Genomic DNA, 22652 nt, shown 5'->3' on the forward strand with positions numbered 1-22652 from the left:
TCCCTTAATAGAGTAGGGAACCCTGATGGCTCCTTGGCCTGGAGAGGGAGGGAGGGGAGGTATGGGTGGAGGGGAGGGGAGGGAAGGGGAAGGAGGAGGGGAGAAGATGGAAATTTTTAAATATAAAAAAAAAACCATGAAAAAAAGATATATAATTCCTTGTTCCCATATCCACCCTTCCTATATCCCAAACATCCTGTTCCCACAAGCTCTCCCCATCTTCTACTTCACACCTTAAAATTTTTAACTAATTCATAATACTTCTGTGTGCTTTCTGTGTGTGTGAACCTGGAGCTCCCAGGGATGTAGAGTGGAAACCTTAAAGTATGGGGAGACATGTTTATATGGATCTCAAATATACAAAACTGCTTGACATGCTTATAGACATATATGTATCTATATGCATAAACAAAATAAAGATAACCAAGATGTGACTAAATGCATACACATTAACGTGAGGAAAGTGGTTATTTCCAGGGGAAAAAGAATGGAATGGAAAATGTAGGGGACTGTTTTACATAGAAAAATCTATAAAAATATCTCAAGAAAGCATGCCAAATGGTAACATTTAAAAATATAAGTGATATGTATTTGATAACTTATTACATTAATTATGTCTCTTTATATTTTTGAAACATTTCCAAATAAAAACAAATAATGACAAAAATTGTGTGGGTCAGTTGTAATCTTTTTTTTTGTCTTTGATGTAATTGAGTCCTTTCTTTTCCTTAATCTAGATGAAAGTTTATCAGTTTGGCTTTATCTTTTAAGAAAAAATTCATTGTCTAAGTACCTTTTTTGTTTTATGTTTTGTTTCCTCTCTCATTTATACTTAGCTCTTTATTTTTTCTTTCTCTGCTTATGTTGCTTGTGTTTTGTACTTGTTTTCTTATTTCTTGAGGCCTAGTGTTAGGTGGTTGTGAAACAGGATTTTTCACTGACAGGTACTTTCCCAGTTGAAAATAATATTTTTAGATGGGCATTTATATAGCCATGTTGTTCAGACAAAAATTCAGTTGCTTAGAATTGCCTACTTTATAACTTATGTGAAAACTCTAGCTAAGAGAAAGACAATAGGTGTGCTCTGAACTGAGAAGCTGGCAGTTTCAGTAACATATTTGAGTTTATTTTGTATCATAGTCATTCAGAGTTATCAGTTATTACATACAGCCCTCCAGATTCAGCTGCTAGAGATTCTACTGTGTGAATGGACTTACAGTTTTCCAGTTACATTGTTGGATGTTAAATATGTCTTAGTCTGCTCTCCTGTGCCTTGCCTTTCCTTCCCCTCCCCTGTTCTTCTGTCTTCTCCGTTGTGCCCCTACTTCCTCTCTCCCTCTTCTCCTTTATTATTTTCTCTTTTTAGTGTTTCTATTACAGTCAGTTATATAAACATCCTTGTAAACATTGCTTTGTGTATATGTAGGAAAACTTGCATTTCAGCTGATGAGTTTAAACTTTGAAATTGAATGGAAAATAACTCTATAAATGTCTCCCAGCTTCCTTTGTTTCATCATTTCTCAAGCTTTAGTTATTGGCAGATCTTTAAATTTGGGGGTAAAGAAATGGGAATAAAAGTATATCTATTTTGTGCTTCAAATTTATTTCTCTAAGGATTACCATCTCTTAATACTCTTTTGACTAATTAAGTTTAATTTCCACTAATATCTAAATTATTTTAAGCAGTTTAAAAATTATATTGAATAGCCTTCATTTTTAGTTGTTATGTAATATGAATATAAAGCTTTTGCTTGTTACCTATGTTGCATACATATTCTCATATCTATTGCATGTATTTTATTAATACTTATATTTCTTTTTATTTTAAGAAATGGGTGTTTTTTTCTACATAATTCTTGAAGGTACATGTAGCTAGTTTTGTTTTTAATTTTTTAGTCTGTTCTTGCTATATAGATGAGGCAGACCTATCTATGTACTCTAGGTTGGTCTTCAATTGAGCAGGACTCTGCTGTCGCATCCTTACAAACGCAGGACTGCAGGCAAATGCTCATATACCTTTTATGTAGGATCATTTTCTAGTGAAGATTCTTTCTTGAATCCTTGCAAGGTGCTTAAACATTTCCTTCAACCATTTAAAGCAATATCTTCCTCTATGTACTAAGCAAAAACAAGTTGTGATGTTTGATGTTATCCTTGAGAAATAGTTAAATGCTGATTTGTGGTCCCTCTGACGTGTTACTGGCTTTTACAGTTCGCATGACTGCTACCCACAGCCCAAGGTAAAATGTAGCTTTCTGCAGTATTTCCAGACTGTTCTACATACTTTCTAACGTAAAGCTTATGGGTGGTAATGTACTAACCTAGGGTGTACTTGTTCTTTCTAGCCTCTCAGTGGCCTCAGGCTTTGTTGGTCAGTATGTCATGTCAGTTATTTGGATATGTGGGCATGGTGCCTTCTGAAGCCATCAAGCCTTCAGTCTCAGCCTGCTTGCTGTTCCTAAAACCCTTTTTAAAATCTTTCTTACCAACTTGGTTCACTGTCATTAGCGAAATTATGTGGAATATCTCTGTGTTTGAAAGGAAAGTGACACATCTGTATCTTTGGAAGCAGCCTGTCTTCACTTCTGTTAGTTTCATTGAGACTTTTATGCTAATTTTTAAGGTTGTTTGTAATTATTGCCTTATAGAATATGTATCGGATTTATGTACATGACACTTCATTTGAATCTTGTTACCATCATTTTTTAGTGGTTGACATACTTGTTTCTGTATTGTCTTGCCAGTAGTCATATGCAGTTTTTAGAAGATTAATATCATTCAAGTTAACTGATAACATTATGTGGTGTGTGTGTGTGTGTGTGTGTGTGTGTGTGTGTGTGTGTGTATTAAGGACAAAAGCAGAGAGAAGGAAAATGGGAGGGAGGAAGAAAGAACTGTTTATGAGAAGAGAGCGATAGAGAGCGAGAGAGCGAGAGAGAGCGAGAGAGCGAGAGCGAGAGCGAGAGAGAGAGAGAGAGAGAGAGAGAGAGAGAGAGAGAGAAAGAGAGAACAGTTTAGGAGAAGAGAGAGAAACTTATAGAGCTTTGGGTGATTAGACAGACTGTACCAAGAGCACTCAAGTCTTCAGCAAAGTTAGTTTTAATCTTTTTAATCTTTTCAGTGAGGCAGATGAGCTGGGGCTAAGGCAGATAAATCACTGCAATCCCTTTGTACTCTCCCCTCAGCTCATGGCACATGGCATTTTTGTTTTTTACATGTAAATGGGTGCTATTTGCTGATACTGGAGTGAAGTTGAGAGGTTTGCACTTAGCCTTAATTTTGGCACTTTATGATTTGTGCTCTACTTTTGGCCTTTCTGAGTACAGAGTAAATGACTGTCAGTTTGATTGTGTGTGAAAGCTCCTCTTCTATCATGGGATATTAGCAGGAACCCAGGAGCAGCAAGGCTATGTTCTTTGGAAAATGCTTTTCTTCACCATGATGAGTACCCGTATAGCAAGAGCATAGCTAATAACACCATTCAAGTCGCACAGTGAGATGCGAACACTTCATCCTCTTTGTGAATATCACAACATTTTTTATTCCCCTTCATATTAGGGAAAATAGTCTCTCTAATTATTTCTTTAATGAATCAGTTAGTATATGGAGCTTTTGAAAATGTTATTTTCCAGATAGATTCAACAATCTTACCATCTTTTGTGTAATTTAGTGGTAAGCTTTCTGCATTCATCAGACCTGGGAAGGTCGAGCATTTTATGACCTCAGAAAGCTTGATCCTTGTTTTGAACAGACAATCACCTAAACGCTCCCATTATTTAGACCAGATATTTCAAACGTCTCAAGGTTTACTTTTACTAGGATTCTCAAGTGTTTTCTTTTACTGAATACAGAATTCAATTGAATTCAGTTCTTTTATGTTATCCAAATTTTTACTTTATGTTTTCCTCATTTTATTTTAAAAGATGCTGTTGTATGACATGCTGATGTAACTTAATGTTAAACTTTGCATTTAGATGTTACAGCTTTGGCATTTCTGCAAGACCCTAGTTGAAGCTAAAAAATATATTTTGACACTTTGTAGTTGAGAGATTTATGTAGCTAGCACAGATAAAACTGGATGACAGAAATGTAGAGTGAAATTTATTGGTTATTCTGAATGTTTGGGTTGGAATCTTCATGAAAACATCGGCAGTGGCATTCACTACAGAGGCTGTAGGCATAATGGAGAGTAGAAAATTGTTACCAATTAATAAATTGACTACTGGATTAGTTGGTAGATACAAAGGTGCCCTTAGGGGGTCATGTACCACATAATTTCCTATATCTCCAGTATATATAACTATATATAACTAGATATCTATCTATCTATCTATCATCTATCTATCTATCTATCATCTATCTATCTATCTATCTAGTTATATATCTTAAGTATATATACACACATATTTTTATATATTTCGTATAAAAGCAGTGTGTATAATGTGAAAGTTGAGCCTAAACAACTTATCTTCCTTGCACTTCATCTAATTAAAATATGATTCTAAATGCTCCTGTCTCTATTATGGATTGCTCACTGGTAGGTTCACTCCAAGTGTTTAAACATACTCCCATCACTTGTTTTTGTATTAGGGTACAGCTATGCTCATTTATCTTCATTTTTCTGTACTTTGCTAAGTTTAGACTATCATGGCAGTTGAGTAGCTAAGAAAGAAACCAAATGACCTAAAAAGCCTAAAATTGTTATTTTGCCTCTTACAGAAAACAACTGCTATTTCATGGTGGAGGAGAATCACTTTTTAGCCTGTTGAAGTATTTGAATCATAATAAAGTCTGGAGGAAAGTGGCATGCCTGTGTGCACACAAGTGAAAGACTGAATTTCTGTTACCGCACTTAGGATTTAGTTTCACTCTGAGTCCTCCGTGTTTTGTAGGAATTGACCTATCGTTTTTCAGTGAAGGTATGAAATGATTGTCACTGTTACCTTCAGTTTCATTCAACAGGTTTTGGCATCATAAAGAATGTGGTGACATATTAGTAGTGTGAAAGGGAATATGAAAGGGATGACGATGGAGATAAACAATGCCTGTTCTTTTCATATGTCAAGTCATTTGGCGTTTAATTCTATAGCATTCTCATTTTCCCTTCAAATTAGTCTTGGATTTTTCTATCATATTTAGTTATATTAGGGATAGAACATTCATCAGTCTAAGATTAACTTTAAAAATTACTTTGTGCATTTTAGGTGCTTAATAAGTTTTTATGACTTGAATATTAATGTCCTAATAACTTTTATGTATTCATTTATTCATTATTCAGGTATTTGAGTGCTTACTATGTGCCAGGCATGACATCTAGGGGCCAGTGGAATGGCAATGAACAAGACAGATAGCATCTCTAATAAGTGAGTTGGACAGTGAATAAGTTTATAATTTAAAAAAATGGTAGTGATAATCTAGAAATCAGAGAGTGAAATTGGGTCAGGAAATTTCAGTGAATTAGGTCAGGAAAATCATATAGCAAGATAAAGTTATGTCATGCTGTTTGAATTGAGAAATGAATGTTGAGAAAGGGAACCCTTTAGGGAATGATCATGAAGGGCTGTCTTAAAGAGCAAGTTCAAAGCTATAAAAGTGGCTGATAAATATGATTCTATGCATGAATTATAGAAAAATATGTTTTGTGTGTGTGTGTGTGTGTGTGTAAGTAAATTTAAGATCTTACATGTTGGGCTGTGTAAGAATGTTAGTGGCAACAAGGCATGAGAATAGGTTCTTGTATGTTTTTCTAGATTTCCAAATAATTTATCAATAGTCTATAAATAGAAATGTTGATGTATCTGAACTAAAATGAGAGTGACTAAATTAATTACATATAAATGAATTATGAATGAAAGATAAGTACCTGCATAGTGTATATAAAATAAGGAAGAGTGAAAATAAAAGTATTGAAATAGAACTCAGGAAATTCACTATTAGTACTTGTTCTTTTGCCCCAAGACCAAACATTGTTGTAAAGCCACTATCTGGGTTGTGCATCCTCTTGAAGCAGTCTGTTACTGAAAAAGTAGGGAATGAGCAGGAAAATTTAAAAGAAATGTGGATTCAAGTAAAGCTGGAGAGTGGCTATGAGAATATAGATTTTAAAAAGTTGCTACAGAACAATTAGGACAATTTTCTAAGAGGAAACCATAGGTGTGAAAATGTCATCATAATGGCTTTGTGGGCAAGCCTGTGGGGTATTTTCTTAATTGCTGACTGATGTGGGAAGGCTCAACCCATTGTAGGTAGTGGTACCCCTGGTAAGATGGTCCTGGGTGTATAAGAAAGTAGGCTGCACAAACAGAGGGAAGCACACCCACTAGCCACATTCCTCCATGTCCTCTGCTGCAGTTCCTGGCTTGAGTGTTCTGCCTTGAGTTCCTGTTTTGATTTCCCTTAGTGGGAAGAGTATGAACTCAGATAAGCCTTTTCTTCCTCAACTAGTTTTTAATCTCAGTTGAAACCTTGACTAAGACAGTATCTAACAAGAAAGTTGGGACTGGAAATGGGTCATATTCAAAATGGTTCAAAATCATTCCAAAGCCCACATTCTCAACTAATGTCAGCCTCACAGAGTTAAACTTATATATCGGTTGTAAGAAGACAGAATAGTGTGTGGGGGGGAAACGATATGTTCAAATTAGTGCTCCAAGAAGTGAAAGGACTAAGCTCCACATTAGTAGAAAGAAAAGGCAAAAGCAGAGAGCAATACTAGATCTGGATATGAATGAATGTTATGATACTATAGGGAAGGAGACTGTACAGAAAAGGAATACAGAAATGGTGGAAAAACTGAAAACTGAGTGCATGTGAAGGAAATAAATTTTGAACCAGAAAATATTCCAAAGTTTTTAACATAAAGAAATATAGAAAATTATTAAACCTTAAATCATTATAAATGAAAATTTAATTAGTTTTATAACACATTACCTACAGTTTTTCTCTGTTACATTTTGGCTTAAAGTATGAAGTTCTTTCCCTTATCTACTCCCTTAATGTCACTAGGTCTGATGTAGAAAATCAGCCTCCTGTATCAAGGTTCTTTGTTACTCTCTTTTCCATCTCTCCATTTGCTTTCTGCCATCTCTTCTTTCTGTGTATCTAATTTTTTTAGGGTTTTACAGACCCTGCCCCATTTTTCCCATTTATATTGTTGCTTGCTAGTATCTTCTTGTTTGCATTTTTATGTAGTGAGGAAGTTAAGTAGGATGAATTTTATAGCTAAATCCTTTAAACCATAAGTATGTGATTTATTTATTTTTTGGTATCAGCCTCTGCTTTTCAGGAATCTACTCAGTAAACAAAGACTAGCTCACTCCACGCAAATCCTGGTCTACAGATTGGTTGTTCTCTGGTAGCAATCTGTCAGGCAGAGTATATGCCAAAAAAGTACTTACATTCTGACATCCTTGACCCCTGAAGCAACTTGTCTGCTCTTACTGAACATGCATATCTCTTTAACATTTTATTTCATTGATGCTATTTATGACTAGAAAAATGGAAAAAAATTATACTTTGTACCTTTCTCCAGACAAATTAGTAATAGCAGATAACTTTCATCATGATAAGATTGTACATTTAAAGCCGGGTGGTGGTGGCGCATGCCTTTAATCCCAGTACTCGGGAGGCAGAGGCAGGTGGATCTCTGTGAGTTCGAGACCAGCCTGGTCTACAAGAGCTAGTTCCAGGACAGGCTCTAAAGCTGCAGAGAAACCCTGTCTCGAAAAACCAAAAAAAAAAAAAAAAAAGATTGTACATTTATTTTATTCCTTGGTCAGTATTTAGGATGTATATCACTTGATAACCCAACCCTCCAGAACAATTTCCAGAAAAGATATTATGTGGTCAGTTTTATTATATGCTTCCAGATTTATTGAGATTGTATCTTATTTTTCCATATCGACACTCTGACAAATTTATAATGGTATACAACTGTCAGTGGTCAAATATGGTGCCAGTTTTTTAACAATTTACAACCCCCAAATGAATTTACCTGGAAAAAAAAGGCTCTGAATGCTTCCTGTATTGTAGCAAAGAGGTGAACTTGTGTTAAATACAAGCAAGTCTGTAAACCCTATTAGTTCATAAAAGTTGGAAACTTGTCATGTAGTATATACTATATGACTCATAAGAGTTGACTTTGCAGTCAGACTGGGTAAGAATCCTGGTAGAGGAGGCTCCTTCAACTGGTTGCTTAATTTCTCTGCTTTGTTTACCACAGTAAAGTGGGAATAACAATACTATCTTCCTCCTAGAGCATACTTGTGCAGACCTTACAGAAGGGAATGCTTATGTGTTTGCTGTTATCATTTAAATTTTAGATTTAAAAAAATTACAACTTGGCAGCTTTTTCTCTGATCCTGATCTCTCTGAGAGTTATGAAATTATAAAGATAGTGTTTTTGCCCAATCTAAATTATGTAGTGATTTGAAAGTGCCATTTTGTTCTAAATCTCAACTTGTGGTACAATTTTTCTAAAGGAGAATATTTAAGATTTACCTGGGCCTGATCGAAGCAAAATTTACACACCATGTAAAAGGCAGGAGTGGTGTTAAGATAATAGCTCATTATTAAGAGCATCTTCAGAAGGTAAATTTGAACAACATTTGGATGTTATGGGTCATGTTTAGCCAGCCAAGTCTCTGTGTCTTAAGTATTTAGAGCTCTGAAAATTGGAAGGCAAAATGCTTTCATGTGTGTCCCTGGACAGTGGAGATCTTAAATACAATCTTATGTTTATCTTCACTTTTCTCCAGAATAATGCCTTTGTTTTTTAATTATTTTCCCTTGTGAACCCCCACCCCAAAAGACTACATAATATATGCTCTGAAAGCAATGTATGTATTTCGAAAAGGCAAATTTACATACCGTAATTACCAAAGCAAACACGTCAACAAGTATATCTTAGACTTTATTAGAAAGAACCAAAATATACCTTTGTCTCCTCCAAAATAACTAGAGTATTTAAGCTCATCTCAGGTAACCAGTGTTTCTGAGTGCCTAGAAGTGGTCAGTCTTTAATCTATTAGCTAATATGGCACATCCAGAGAAAATGGTGATTTTGTCTGCTATTCATTATTTTTAATCTGTTTCATAAATTATTTTAGCATTCTCTAATTTCATAATTGTTTCTTACAGTATTATAGGAATTATAGGAGTGTTTTCCCATTCTGTAGGCTGTCGTTTTGTCTTGTTGATGGTGTCCTTTGCTTTGAAGAAGCTTTTCAGTTTCAAGAGGTCCGTCCCATTTATTAATTGTTTCTCTCAGTGTCTGTGCTTCTGGGATTATATTTGGAAGTGGTCTCCTGTGCCAATGCGTTAAAGTGTGCTTCCCACTTTCTCTTCTATGAGGTTCAGTGTGGCTGGCTTTATGTTGAGGTCTTTGATCCATTTGGACTTGAGCTTTGTGCATGGTGATAGATATGGATCTATCTTCATTCTTCTATTTGTTGATATCCAGTTATGCCAGCACCACTTGTTAAATATGCTTTCTTTTATCCATTTGATATTTTTTGCTTTTTTGTCAAAAATCAGGTGTTTGAAGGTGTGCGGATTATTACCTGGGTCTTCTATTCAGTTACATTTGTTCCTGTCTTTTTATACCAATATCAGGCTGTTCTCAGTACTGTTTGCAGTCCGGGATTGTGATGCCTCCAGAAGTTCTTTTAGTGTACAGGATTGTTTTGGCTATCCTGGTTTTTTGCTTTTGCTTTTCCATATGAAGTTGAGTACCGTTCTTTCAAGGTCTGTGAAGAATTTTGCTAGGATTTTGATGGGTATTGCATTGAATCTGTGGATTGCTTTTGGTACGATTGCCATTTTTACTATGTTAATTCTACCTACCCAAGAGCATGGGAGATCTTTCCACTTTCTGGTGTCTTCAGTTTTTTTCTTCATGGATTTAAAGTTTTTGTCTGATCTCCAAAATACACAAAGAGCTCAAGAAATTGGTTGTCAAAAGAACAAATAGTTCAATTTTAAAAAATGGAGTACAGACCTAAACAGAGAACTCTCAACAGAGGAATCTAAAATGAGTAAAGAAATGCTCAACATCCTTACTCATCAGAGAATGCAAATCAAAACAACCCTGAGATTCCATCTTACACCTGTAAAAATGGCCAAGATCAAAAACACTGATGAGAACTTATGCTAAAGAGGTTGTGGGGTAAAGGAAACCCTCCTGTATTGCTGGTGGGAGTGCAAGCTAGTACAGCCTTTTTGGATGTCAGTTTGGCGATTTCTCAGAATATTAGGAAACAGCCTTCCTCAAGACCCAGCAATACCACTTTTGGGTATATATCCAAAGGATGCTCAATCATGCCGCAAGGATATGTGCTCAACTATGTTCATAGCAGCATTGTTTGTCATAGCCAGAACCTGGAAACAACCTAAATGCCCCTTGACTGAAGAATGAATAAGGAAAATGTGTACACATTTACACAATAGAGTAGTATACAGCAGAAAAAAATAACATCTTGAATTTTGTAGGCAAATGGGTGGAGCTAGAAACTTCATTTGGAGTGAGGTAACTAAAACCCCAAAAGACAAGTATCACATGTACTCACTCATAAGTGGTTTTTAAACATAATGCAAAGAAAACCACTCTACAAATCACCTTCCCAGAGTGGTTTTTAAACATATTGCAAAGAAAACCAGCCTACAAATTACCATCCCAGAGAACCTAGAAAACAGTGAGGACCCAAGAGGGACATACATAGATCTACATGGGAAGTAGGAAAAGACAAGATATCCTGAGTAAATTGGAAGCATGGGGAGCCTGGGAGAGAGTTGAAGGGGAGGGGAGAGGCAGGGAAGGGAGTAGAGAAAAATGCAGAGCTCATAAAAATCAATAAAAAAGATAAAAAGAAAAAAGACGTGTGTCACCACCTCCTGGTTAAAGGGAAAATAAAAGAAATGAGTGTTTTGCTGGGTGGTGGCAGTTCATACCTTTTCTTTCTAGCCTCTGGGAGGCAGAGACAGGCTGATCTCAGTGAGTTCAAGGCAAATCTGGTCTACATAGTGAGTTCCAGGACAGTAGGACAGTCTCACTGATTCACAGAGAAACCCAATCTCAAAAAAGAAAGAAAAAGAAAAGAAAGAAGTGTTTTTTTAAAAGATTGTTTCTAAACCTTTGTCAGTGAGTTTAATGTAACATTTACATTGAATACTTGTACTCGATCTGCTCAGCACTGTTGTGAAACAAATTATATGAGAGAGAAGGGAAAGATGGAGGAAAAGAAATTTTAGTAATATTTGAAATGTTAAAATGTGTTCTACTTATGCACTTGTGAAAGTAGTAATCATATTTGATGTATTTAAGTTTGTATTATTAAAATGATTTAAATATTTTTCAGTAATTATTCTTTGGCTACTTAGGAAGGACAAATATTCTAAATTAAAAAAAATTAGTTGAAGGCAATTAAATAAATAATTCAGTAGTGTATTCTGTTTACCTCTTAATAATTAAGCAGGTTAGACTCTGTACTCTTTATAGTCATTGAATTTTAATTTATTAATTTTGTTGGTGTGGTGGCTTTTAAGAATTTATTTAAGATATTCTGCTATTGGAGAATAAACGCAAACAGTAATTCTGTTTAGTGAAACAAAGGGAACTTTGAAAGGAACAAGTATGAAAAAAAGTCAGTTGGACTTGAGGGTTTAAAAATTAGTGTTATGTAAACAATCCCTCTGAACTTTCTCCCCCTCTTCACATAAAGTATGGTGCCTAAAAAATAGTAAGTTTAATTGACTCAAAGGCATCGCTTTTGGTATTGCCCAAGAAGTTCCTCCCAGTGGATTTGTTATGATTTTTCTATAGACTTCATGCAGGGCTCAGCGAGACCTATTTTGAAAATTTTTTTGTAGTCACCTCTATGGCTTATCCCATCTCAGTGGTGTTGCATATTAATAATGTTCAAAGCCAAAATGATTGCCACCACCTAAGGGACCACCGTTATGGAAAACTAGAACTCAGTTGACCTTAAAATTTTTTCAGTGTCTTAAAAGTTTGAGACTCTTATACTTGAATACACCTCATATTAATAATGTGTGCCTCTTCCCTCTTCATCTCCTTCCACATCCTTACCCTGACACCCATCTCAAATTCATGTGTAATTATTGTTATACACACACATGCACACACCTTTACTGATTTCCATTAGTTATTTAAAAATTTATCTTACTTCTTTAAATAGAAAACAAGCTATCTTTTTTTTATTTTACATACCAACCCCATTTTCCACTCCCTCCCCTTCTCCCATCTCCTCCACCTACTCCCTCCCCACCCCCATCTACTCCTCAGAGAGGGTAAGGCACATCTCTTTGGGGAAGGTCCAAAGCCTCTAAGCTGAGATAGGTATCCATCCAAAGAGAATAGGTTCCCAAAAATCAGTGCAAGCAGTAGGGGTAAATTCTTGTGTCACTGTCAATGGCCCCACAGTCTACTCAAGCCATACAATTGTTACCCGCATTCAGAGGGTCTAGTTTGGTCCTATGCTGTTTCCTTCTCTCTCCAACTAAAGTTGGTGAGCTATTAGCTCAGGTAAGCTGTTTCATGGATGTCCCCATCATGGTCTTGACTTCTTTGCTCATATTCTCACTCCTCCCACTCTTCAACTGGACTTTGGGAGCTCAGCCCAGTGCTCTGCTGCAGATCTCTGCCTTTGTTTCCATCAGTTGTTCAATGAAGGTTCCATAATGATATTTAAGAAATTCATCAGTCTGACTACAGGGCAAGGCCAGTTCAGGTACCGTTCTTTATTGCTTAGGGTCTTACTGTATGCACATGACTGTAGAGCTGGTCACTTAGGCATGTCCCTGAAGACACCCAGCTCTCCCTCTGTCTCTCATCCATGCTGGAATGTTAACTGCTGTAGCCTTATACAAGTCTTAGATAGGCAACCATAGCTATTAAGAGTTTCCGAAGACAATATCTTGCATCAGTCTTTCTGTCTCTCTGATTCTTACCATCCATCTGCCATCTCTTTCAATATTCCCTAAGCCTTGGTGTACGCATTGTTTAATAGATGTCTTGTTTGAGGGTGGATACTCTACAGTCACTTATTCTTTGCCCTTTTACCAGTCGTGATTTTCTGTAATAGTTCTGTCCACTAAAAGAAGAAGCTTCTTTAATGTGGGGTGGGCGCTGCACCAAATATATGGGTATAATGATAAGTATTAAAAAGGCAGTTTTTGTCTTATGCAGCAAAATTGATACATTTGTTTCCATACCACTATGTGCCTAAAAAAGTCCTCACCATGTAGTTAAGTAGATGATATACACATATTTCTAAATATCACTGATTATTTTGTTTACTATATTTAGATATATCAACTTTATTTCCAAATGATAATTAATAGGTAGAATTTGTTTCTCCTTGTATGTCTTTGGAAATACTGCCTTTAATCAATATGTTGTAATTGCCATGTGCTTTGCTTTTCTAATACCACTGTTTTCTTTCCAATTATTCTTCAGTCTTTGTAAAAACTTACTTTATTCTATACACGTTTGCCATGGAACTGAGATATTTATTTCATTGAAATTTATATTTTAAATTTATCCATCTTTTGACTGGTTGTTTGAAGCTCATAACTTTTGCTAGGTTTAGTGGCACAGGGCTGTAATCTTAGATACCTGGAGAGTATGACAAAAGACCCCGAGTTTAAGGTCTGGGCAATTGAGTGGCACTCTGTCTAAAATTAAAAGTAAAATAATAAACATGGATACAGCTTAGTGATAGGTCATGTATCAAGTCCTCAGTTTAGTTTCCAATATTGCAAACAAACAAATAACAGCAAAAACCCAGAATTGAACATGATAATTTCACATTAGTTCAACAAAGATTTTTTAAAAATATTCATTATAAGAAAACTTGTGCTAGTGCCATGAATACATAAATGAAGCAGATATTGTTGTATAGAAGTCCTGTGTTAGAGAAAAATGGTGTCAATCAGATAAAGGCAGACAGTACTTAGTCAGGATACTGGCTTACTTAATATTGACAACTTCATTTTATCTTTTCTGATTAACTGTTATTATTTGGATTTCTAATTTACTGGCCCTAGGCATATTTTTCATTTTTTCTTTGTATTTTTATAAATCTGTGGAAGATTAATTATTACTTGATACCTGTTAGATTGATTCAGGCATATGAAATGTGGTGACTTTTTTATATCTTCATAGTCTGTTTATGTTTCTAATTAATTAAGTGATAATAGTTGTCTTCTTTTCAGTTCTGTAAATGTTTATTGAGTTCTTGTTAGGCACTATTTAAAGAACTTCAGAGAAGATAAAAATTAATACATTCGACAGGCTTATCTACTGAAGAAATCTGGAATTGATAAAAATAGTAATATAAAAATAATAGTTAATGAGCAGTCAGCTTGTTGTGCACTGCTCATGGTATTTAAAGAAGATAATGTTTGTCACCATTCAATCTGGTGACAACCAGGATACTATTAGATACGTGTTTTTAGTCTTTCACTTTATCATGTGGGTTTCTTTCTGTTGTCACCTCTTGTAAGAAATGTTTTTCCCAAACTTATGAAGATAGCAGTTCATGTAGATCTCTCAGCACTGTTATTTTGTGTTGTTCTACTTCACTATCATAAATCTAATAATTTGCCTGCTTGTTTATTTTTCCTTTGTTTGAAAAAATAATACTGGTAAACTATATTGTAGGAATTTGAGGTTGCTAAAGGAAAAAGTTTAAATTAGTATATAATGTGTAATTTCTTCGAGTTCTAGATTACTTCTTTGTATTCTAGATGTAGAGATGAGTGGTTGGTTCATAGATTGGTTAGTTTGTTCATTCTTTTATTCAAGAAATGCATTTATTGTCTAGACCCCAACAGACACTAGTGAAGATAGTGCGAAGAAGACAAAGGGCCTGTCCTCTTTACTCCACTCTAATGAGGGAGAGAAACAGTAAATAAAGCTCAGACTTACATGGTATTGTGTAATGGCGAAATTAATTTTCTCTAATGTCTTTCTCTGGACCACCTTATAATCTGATTTACTCCTCTCTTTTGTCCCTGATCATCCTTTTTTTTTTTTTTTTTTTTTGCTATCAGTGGTCTTGATTCTGAATCTGTTCTCCTGTGGCTCCCTAAGGCATGCTGCAGCAGAGGAATTGGGATATTGTTCCTGTTCTTGCAGTGCAATGGCGCTGTAGTTTTCCTTTTCTGGACCCACTTGTCTGTCAGCACAGCCTAGATTTAGGTATCTTTTATTTTGCTGGTGTGGTTTCTTGCTTGCTTCTTTGTTTCTCTTTGCAAGAATGTTGTTGAATATATTTATTAAAGATCTAGCCAATTAAAATCCTCAGACTTTTTAGATGGGGGTCTTTCATTGTAGATATACTGGCTTATAGGATTAGCTTATGTTTATGTATTGCATTTCCATTAGCAAAACTGTTTTTGAGATTGTAAATGACCAAATCTCTGTGGAGATTTTTAGTAAATATGACAATAAGGTCATCATAGAAATTTTATAGCAAATTTAGAAAGATCACTTTCCAAGGACATCAAATATTAAGATCAAATTTTAATGGGAGAATTGATGGGGCTAAATCTTCTTATAGTGAAATTTATCAAATTGTTTTCTGAAGCCTTTTTAGCATCCTGTTTGTTTCAGCTCCAGTCTCAACTTTGATTTTATATTCTCCTAATGTATGTGGTTAGAAAGGAATCTAAAAGGGTCTTCTCTAGGTGCTTGGGAGATGGCTCAGCAGGTAAGAGTACTTGGTATACAAACATGAACCCAGTTCAAATCTCTGGCACCCACATGAAAAAAATAGATACGGACAGTTATTACTGTAGCCCTCAGCACAGTTCAGGTTGGTGAGACTGTGGATTAAAGGATATTTCTGGCCATCTGCCCAGCTCTTAAATTCAATGAGAGAATTCAGGAAATAAACCGGAAAGTGATAGCAAGGACTCCTGATGTTCTCTGGTCTCTGTACACGAGTATGTATACACCACACATATACATTACAAACAAATAATTTCACACAGATAAATAGAATGGAATAGAACTGTTTAAAAAAGGAACAGCTCAACCATTTGTGTCTCCATTCCTACCCCAGTTCTTGATCAGCCTTGCTACGAAGCTCCACTGAACATGTTACTTTTGCTGCTTTGTATCTTTCTATCCTTTTTACTTTTCCTTTTAATTATCTGTGCTTATGCAAACATTTTAACCTTATCTATCATTTTTATAGAATCTGTATATTACCTTTATAGATAATGTGCCCTCACCGATTTGCTGGACATTGTAGCTCTTCACAGAGTGTTTAAGTATTAATATGCAGAGCAGGAAGAATTCTTCAGTTGGTAAAGTGCCTGCTGTTCATGTACCATAGCATAACTGTACAAAGCCAGACATGCATATTCTTGAAACCCTACTGCGAAGGAGACAGAGACAAGACAGTCACTGGGGCCTTGCTGGCCTGCCAGTCTACCCTAATTGGTGATGTGTAGGTCAGTAAGAGAACCTGTCTCAAAGGAGGCAGATGGTGGATTTCTGAGCATAATTCCAAAGCTTATCCTGCAGCCTCCAAACACAAAAATGTACATATGTGCACATGAGAAAACATGCCTGCACACACATTCAGAAGCATAAAATTTGAAAGTAGTAATATGCAAATAATTGAATATGGAGTATATTGAAACCTAGAAATCCTTGTTAATATCATTTAGGAAACTTATTGCTACTCTGTCCTTTCAGAAATGTACACATAGTGCTTGGCATTGAATGTGACACGATTTTCTGAGAATCTCTACTGCTTGTTTTCAGGACTTGTAATGACTTAACTCAATTTTTTCTTAAAACTAGAGATATTACCATTCATGAAATCAACTACATTCTTTTCAAAGCTAATCCTTAAGACATTACTGTAAATGTAAATGGGTTCTTGACTGATTTCTAATTTTAAGTATTTACTTTTTTTACAGATAAATGAGTGGAGTGTTTGAAGTGCCCTTTGAGACTCTGAAGCTGAAGGTAATGTCCAGTGATGTTTGCCCATAGGTTTTATCTTCATGAACATGCTTTATTATGTTTAAGACCTTGGATTTACTACTTAAACTATTTCTTTATTGCCTTTTAACAATTAATCTCTACCTCAAAATAATTTATAATTACAAGTAAAACAGAAAAAAACCCCTGGCATCTCACAGTATTTAATCCTAATTGGTTTATGTTATACTTCTTTCTACAAAACTATGTTACACTTTCCACTTTTCCTAGTTTGAATTCTTATTTTAAACCTTGCCCTTTCTTCAAGTGGGCATATTGACTCAAAAGCAGAAACTAATTCATGCCCAGGAATAGCTTTACAATTACTATAGGAGGGATGAAAATGCTTTCATTGGAGGCATCCAGACTATTCCGATGACATTTAATAGCTTTAGATACAGAAGTCCAGATTGCGGGCAGGAAGATTATAATAGACTTGGGTTCCTGCATTGTATAGAAAGAGCTCATAAGGCTTAAGAGAGGCTTCTTAGACAAGAGGGTGCTGTAATTACTTTGCTTCTAACATGCATGGTTAGGTCTTCCAGAGAGAATAACATGCTAGGGCAATTTAGTATAGAAGAGTAAGTCACAGATTTCATTGTAGGGGTTGGGGCGGTGTGACCCAACCAGCAGTGGTGAGTACACACAGTTAAGCATGTATGACAGCTTGTTTTAATTCCTTTACACCAGTGCACACCTCAAGCATTCCATTTAACAGTGCGATGTGCAAACTGTTCCAAATGCAGCAGCAGTACTATCACCTGAATGTCAAAACTGTCAGACAGCTTTAAATCAAATCTTTATAACATCTTACAGAACCATCCAGCCCCAAGACTGAGGTAACAAACTCTGAAAAAACTTGATTCCCATACTTCCAAATAGCTCCTGTATGTCAACAGAGTAATGTCAAAGTTCTAATTCATCTGCTTTCTAATTTTAACCTTTTAAGGATTTTATTTTATTTGGCTTAATTATGGTATTTTCTACAAATTAATGATAAATGCCTTGATTAATAAAACCAAATGTCAAGGAAAATGACAACTTGATGAAAAATTAATACTAGGCAATATTTTAAGATACAGAGGTAATAAAGATGTATTCTTGAACCTCATATTTCATCGTCTCTTTCTTGAAGGTAGGTAACCAGAATTCTCTTGTAAGTTTCCACAACAACATATGTCTATGCATTTAATTATATAGTTTCAGGTATCTTCATTATGTTATTAGAAATAATTTATGTTTTGAGAAATATATTTCTAATTTATCTCTTATGTTATTAGAAATATATTCCTAATTTATCTCTTGTACTACTGTATCATTCATTTTTATTTTCCATACTCCAAGTAATGCATATTGTGTAATATTTATAGTAATGAGGTTAGCACAATGAGAATTCAGTTTTAAAGTTTGTGTTTGTGCCTCTCTCTCTCTCTCTCTCTCTCTCTCTCTCTCTCTCTCTCTCTCTCTCTGTTTCAGTTGTCTCGTGGTATAAAATTTATCACTTTTGACATTTGTTTAGTTATCACCATTTTGTCTAATGAATCACCAGGTCAGCTGGCCTGGCTGGCCAGAGAGCCCCAGATCCACTGTCTCTGGCAGCCTAGTCCTTGGGCCACAGTGCATGCTTCCATGCCACCTTTGTGTGGATGCTGTGATCTGTACTCAGTCCCTATGACTGCATAGCAAACAGTATTTGAGTATTTGTCTTTCTGAGACAGAACTCTTTCACATAATATCATTATTTCCATTTTCATTTATATTCCTGTAAACATCAAAATTTTGTACTGTTTTCATTTCTTTTTCTATTTTCATAAATTTAGGAATTTTATTGTGATCACTTAGATATTTTAAGTGTTATATAGAATGGCATTATGCAGTATTAATGTCTGTGCTATGACTTTATATTCATATTTCACCAATAAAGCTTTACATCAAACAAAGGAGGGCACAGTAACCGCTTCAGTATTTTTTTGTTTGGTTGTTTGGAACACAAAGACCCACATAATTTATTTATTTTTTTCTTTATTTTTTCCTCATTTTTTTTTTATTAAAGATTTCCATCTCCTTCCCTTTTCCTCCCCCTTTCCTCCCCTCCCTTCCACCCATACCCCCTCTCCACCCCTCTCCAAGACAAAGAGCCATCAGGATTCCCTTCACTATGTTAAGTCCAAGGTCCTCCCAGCTCCCCCTAAGTCCAGGAAGGTGAGCAACCAAACTGACAAGGCTCACAGTGAGCCCGTCCATGCTGTAGAGGTCATGTTCATTGCCGTTGTCCTTGGTTTCTCAGTCCTCCTCCACCGTCAGCCACATTCAGAGAGTCCGGTTTGGTCCCCTGTTCCATCAGTCCCATTCCAACTGGACTTGGTGGTCTCCTGTTAGATCTGTCCCACCGTCTCAATGGGTGAACGCACTCCTCACGGTCCTAACTTCCTTGCACGTGATCTCCCTCCTTTTGCTCCTCATGGGGACCTTGGGAGCTCAGTCCGGTGCTCCTATGTGGGGCTCTGTCATTTTCTCCATCCACTTCCAGGTGAAGGTTCTATGGTGATATGCAAGATATTCATGAGTATGGCATTAGGATCTGTACATTTCTGGCACCCTCTTCTCAGCTGCCCAAGAACCTAGCTGGGGGCATCTTCCTGGACACCTGGGAACCCCTCTAGAGTCAAGTCTCTGCCAACCCTAGAATGGCTCCCTTAAGTAAAATATATAATTCCTTGTTTCCATATCCACCCTTCCTATATCCCAACCATCCTATTTCCCCAAGCTCTTCCCATCCTCCACTTCACACTTTTCTCTCCCCATCCCCCCATCCCACCCCACCCCCATGTTCCCATTTTTTGTCCGGCAATCTTGTCTACTTCCAGTATCCAGGAGGATAACTATATGTTTTTCTTTGGGTTCACCTTCTTATATAGCTTCTCTAGGATTTTTTTTACGAATTATAGGCTCGATGTCCTTTATTTATGGCTAGAACCCAATTATGAGTGAGTACATCCCATGTTCATCTTTTTGGGCCTGGGTTACCTCACTCAGGATGGTGTTTTCTATTTCCCTCCATTTGCATGCAAAATTCAAGATGTCATTGTTTTTTACCGCCGAGTAGTACTCTAATATGTATATATTCCACAGTTTCTTCATCCATTCTTCCACTGAAGGGCATCTAGGTTGTTTCCAGGTTCTGCCTATTACAAATAATGCTGCTATAAACATAGTTGAACAGATGCTTTTGTAATATGATTGGGCATCTCTTGGGTAAATTCTGTCAGCCTGTAGAAGAATGAAAGTAGATCCGTGTCTGTCACCGTGCACAAGGCTCAGGTCCAAATGGATTAAAGACCTCAATATCAATCTGAACACACTGAACCTGTTAGAGGAGAAAGTGGGAAGTACTCTACAACATTTGGGCACAGGAGACCGCTTCCTATGTATAGCCCCAGCAGCACAGACATTAAGGGCAACATTGAATAAATGGGACCTCCTGAAGCTGAGCAGCTTCTGTAAAGCAAAGGACACTGTCAATGAGACACGTCTGCTCCTGGCAGCACCAATCTACTTCGAGAGGAAGATGGGCATCGAAGAGGCTACTTATGGAGTTTGTTAGCCATTTGGGCAAGAAACTGCTCTTGGCTGGACTGTTCCATAAACTGGACACAAGGAACCCACAAAAAGAGGACTGCTAAACTTGCCTAAAGGTGAGATGGCCTTTTGGGGTTCCTGATTCATTAAAGAGTCTGCGAGACGTTCTGCAGGACACAGCAGAAAGTGACTGAACTGTCTTTAGAATTTCCTGCTTCATGGAAATGTCTGCTGGATACTTATGGGCCTGTAGGCTGAAGATGGATGCCCCAACAGTACAGAGGAACTTTGGGTGACTGTCCAGGCAGCGAGTTGTCTCTGTCATTTCTAGAGTTTAAAAGTTGCATATGACTTGTTTACTTAGGTAATATATCGTTCTGGAGTCTTTGATAGAGTTAAAAAATAAATAGATAGTTATAGCTTTCCTTAGTTATGATAAAAGATAAAATAGATCTAAATATTGTAACTGTAATACTTGCTTGATAACTGTTTTGTTATATGTAATTTTACTATGTTAAAGTTAAAGCCTTTCTTTTTTGTTTAAACAGAAAAAGGGGAAATGATGGAGGAGTGTCTATGTGTTACTTTCATTATTAATAAAGAAAACTGCCTTGGCCCTTTAAGAGAACAGAAAATTAGGTAGGCGGAGTAGACAGAACAGAATGCTGGGTAGCAGTAGTGGGGAGACGCTTCAGTCGCCATAGTGAGTCTCCATGCTGCTCCTCTCCGAGATGGACCCAGGTTAAGATCTCTCCTGGTAAGCCACACCTCGTGGTGCTACTCAGATTACTAAATATGGGTTAAAGGAAGATGTGAAAATTAACCAATAAAAGGCTGAAACTATGGGCCAGACAGTGTTTTAAAAGAATACAGTTTCCGTGTAATTATTTCGGGTGTAAAGCTAGCCGGTGGCCGGGTGGTGGGACGCAGCCCCGCCGCTTCACACTACAAAAAAGGCAACCTACTGTCTGGGAAAAGATCTTCACCAACCCCGCAACAGACAAAGGTCTGATCTCCAAAATATATAAGGAACTCAAGAGACTAGACTTTAAAATGGTAATGAACCCAATTAAAAAATGGGGCACCGAACTGAACAGAGAATTCTCAACAGAAGAAGTTCGAATGGCCAAAAGACACTTAAGGGCATGCTCAACCTCCTTAGCAATCAGGGAAATGCAAATCAAAACAATGTTGAGATACCATCTTACACCTGTCAGAATGGCTAAAATCAAAAACACCAATGATAGCCTTTGCTGGAGAGGATGTGGAGTAAGGGGTACACTCATCCATTGCTGGTGGGAATGCAAACTTGTGCAACCGCTTTGGAAAGCAGTGTGGAGGTTTCTCAGGAAATTTGGGATCAACCTACCCCAGGACCCAGCAATCCCACTCTTTGGAATTTACCCAAGAGATGCCCACATAATTTATTGTCAGTGACGTGGGCTCACTTTGGCCATCTGCTCATGTAGTGGCATTCTGGTCATACCTATGAAAAGCAATCTTTGCCAGCTAAAGTTAGAATCACGTCTGTGTGCAGTAGACTAGGATCTTTTAGTTTGATGTTTTAGTTGCTCTGCATAGTAGGGTAAGTAAAGGTAAGTACTCGCTAGTACGCAGTGTATGCCTTTTCCAAGTGAAAAAAAAAATACTTCAGTTTAGGGTTCCTGGAATATTTGCAGTAGGAAGTGGATTTTGTTGAATCTTCCATTGTTTGGCTTCAGGTTTTATTGTTTTTATGTAGTGCTTGGTTTCAGGCATCCAATCTGTACTAGCAAAGCCTTTTGATGGGTAGTGGCTACCAACATTGCTACCTTTGGTGCTTCCATACCTTTCATGTCTAATAGCTCTGTCAGCTGGTTCATCACTTCTTAGTAATCAACAGAAACATTTCCTGTCCTGAGGAGGCTTTTTGGTTTTTGTTTGTTTATTTTTCTTCCATTGCAGCACAAGGCTTCTATAATGCACTATCTCGATACCTGCATTTATCTATAAGCAAAATCATTCTTATTTCACCTATCAGTAACAGGTACCCCAATTCTTTGACAGATCTTAAATT

General features: G+C 36.6%; 1 protein-coding gene across 3 annotated transcripts in view; it reads left to right on the forward strand.

The window, feature by feature from the left end:
- Zbtb20 (zinc finger and BTB domain containing 20) overlaps positions 1-22652 on the forward strand; it is a 733810-nt gene that overhangs the window by 90852 nt on the left and 620306 nt on the right. For all 3 annotated transcript variants that reach the window (XM_038344647.1, XM_038344639.1, XM_038344649.1), the window contains exon 2: positions 16954-17002. The gene's annotated coding sequence lies outside the window, so the exon portion shown is untranslated. The remainder of the gene's footprint in view (positions 1-16953; positions 17003-22652) is intronic.

Source organism: Arvicola amphibius, chromosome 10, assembly GCF_903992535.2.
Source record: "Arvicola amphibius chromosome 10, mArvAmp1.2, whole genome shotgun sequence".
In the NCBI taxonomy this organism is placed as follows: domain Eukaryota; kingdom Metazoa; phylum Chordata; class Mammalia; order Rodentia; family Cricetidae; genus Arvicola; species Arvicola amphibius.